Source organism: Ovis canadensis, chromosome 24, assembly GCF_042477335.2.
Source record: "Ovis canadensis isolate MfBH-ARS-UI-01 breed Bighorn chromosome 24, ARS-UI_OviCan_v2, whole genome shotgun sequence".
Taxonomy (NCBI): domain Eukaryota; kingdom Metazoa; phylum Chordata; class Mammalia; order Artiodactyla; family Bovidae; genus Ovis; species Ovis canadensis.
In genome coordinates, this window is record NC_091268.1 from 43,515,846 (window position 1) to 43,518,414 (window position 2,569).

Consider the following 2,569-nt stretch of genomic DNA (forward strand, 5'->3'; position numbering starts at 1 on the left):
GGGGAAGGAACCGGATATAGAAGTTCATGAAGCTAAAAGAGCACCTAATAATCTCAGTGTAAAAAGGTGTTTTTTTTTTTTTCAAGATACACTACATTAAAATTGTCAGAAATCAATGCCAAAGAATTTAAGGCAAAGAAGGAAAAAAGGATGGTAGCCTACAGAGAACCCCTATTAGGTTATCAACAGATTTCTCAGCAGAAACTCTATAGGCTAGGAGAAAGTCGAATGACCCTCTCAAATACTGAAAGATGGAAATGGTCACCTCAAAATACTCTATCCAGAAGAGTTATCATTCAGATGTGGAGGAGAAATAAAGAGTTTTCCAGAAAAACAAAAGCTTGAGGTAATTCATCAATACTAGACCTTGTCTTACCAAAAAATGTTAAGACCAACTTTTCTAACTCATCTCTTCTTTTGTTTCTTTCTGTTAAAAAGAAACAGGCAAAAGTACATAGGACTTTGAGTAAGCTGATAAACAGACAATCAGAAAATTTCGATTCCTTATCAGAACTGGCTTTTAAAGACTTTACTGTAGCATAAAGGTTAAAAGAGGGAGTAGAGAAATAAACAATAGATACTTCAATTTGGTAACAAACCCACAGAATAAAAAGGGATATTTTGAGACAAGAAAATCACAAAAGGGAAAAGGGAAAGAACAGAATCTGTATAGATAAACGAATATATGATGTTACCAGCAGTGGGACCTCCCTGGTGGTCCCGTGGTTAAGACTGTGCCTTCCAGTGCAAGGGGTGAGGGTTTGATCCCTAGTCAGGGAGCTAAGATCCGTATGCCTTGCAGCCAAAACACCACACATGAAAAACACAAGCAATATTTTAACAAATTAAAGACTTTAAAAGATATTATCAACATAAAAGAACTATTTTATCTGAGACATTTTATAAAACTCTCATGGGTGCTCGCTTCGGCAGCACATGTACTAAAATTGGAACGATACAGAGAAGATTAGCATGGCCCCTGCGCAAGGATCACAGGCGAATTTGTGAAGCATTCCATATTTTTTAATACAGTATTGTAAAGCAAAAAAAAAAAATTAAATTAAAAAAAATAAAAAAATAAAAAGAAATCACTAAGGAAAATAATGAACAATGATAAAAAGAAATCAGTAAGTCAGTGGTTATTTGCTCTTAAATTGTAGATATTTCAGAAGATATAATAAAGTTTATGAGTAAAGTAATTAAAATGGAAGATGTTTTTGCAGTTCAAGGTGTAATGTCCAGCCAGTTCTCTCATGTTTGACTGCCTCAGTTTAAGACATAGCAAGGATAAAATAAATGAAATACAATTTTCTTAAAAAAAAAAAAACAACAACAACTCTCATGGTAGCCAAAATATAAGTCTAAAGAAAAGACACAAAATCTTAAAAATAAAAAAAAAAAAGGAAAGAAAATGAGAAAAGATTGTAAATCTCCACCAAACCAAATGGCAGAGAGAAACACAAGGATAAAGCAACAGTAAAAATATGGAACAACTAGAAAAGATAAAATGGCAGTACTAAATTTTCCTCTGTCAATAATCACCCTAAATATAAATGGATTAAATTCACATATCAAAAGACACAGAATGGCTGTTTGAATTAAAAAATAAGATGCAACTATATGCTGCCTCCAGGAGACTCATCTCAGCTCTAAAGGCAAATATAGGCTATAAGCAAAAGGAAGGAAGATGATTTTCCAAAAAATGGAAGCCAAAGTAAGTGGGTGTAGCCATACTTGTACCAGACGAACTAGACGTAAAGTGAAAAAAGGTAACAAGAGACACAGATGGACAGTATATAATGATAAAGGGGACAATTCATCAAGATGACATACAGTAATTAGTATATATGCATCTCACATAGGGACACCAAACATATTAAAAAAGTAACTAACAAGGGTAAAACTGACATCAACACAATAATAAGGAGAGGACTTTCGCACCCCATTTATATCAATGGATAGATCAACAAGGAAACGGTTTCCTTACATGAAACATCAGGTGAGATGGATTTAATGGACTTATACAGGACATTCCATCCAAAGGCAGAAAAATACACATTCTTCTCAAATGCATGTGGAACCTTCTCAAGGATAGACCATCTACTGGGACACAGAACAAGTCTCTGTAAGATTAAGAAGATTGAGATCATATCAAGCATCTTCTCCAATCACAGTGGTAGGAACTAGAAATCAACCACAAGAAGAAAGCTGAAAAAATTACAGATATGTGGGGACTGAACAACTTGCAGTTGAACAACTATGGAGTCAATGAAAAAAATCAAAGGAGAAATAAAAAATTACTCAAAGACAAATGAAAATGCAACACAAGATCTACAGGGTGAAAGAAAAACAGTACTAAAAGAGAAATTTATTGAGCAGGCCTATCTCAATAAACAAGAAAAATCTCAAATAATCAATCTAAACTTATAACTAAAGAGACCAGGGAAAGAAGAACAAATGAAGTCAAAAGTCAGTAGAAGGAAGAAAATAATAAAGATCAGAGAAGAAATAAAACAGAACCAATAGAAAAGATCAATGAAACTAATATCTGTTTTTTTAAAGAGATAAA

At 33.3% G+C, this 2,569-nt stretch overlaps 1 non-coding gene across 1 annotated transcript; it reads left to right on the top strand.

The window, feature by feature from the left end:
- The first annotated feature begins 917 nt into the window (after positions 1-917).
- Positions 918-1,024, top strand: LOC138429804 (U6 spliceosomal RNA). The gene has a single exon (XR_011252894.1). It is a non-coding gene; the product is annotated as a U6 spliceosomal RNA (small nuclear RNA).
- Positions 1,025-2,569: the final 1,545 nt, after the last annotated feature.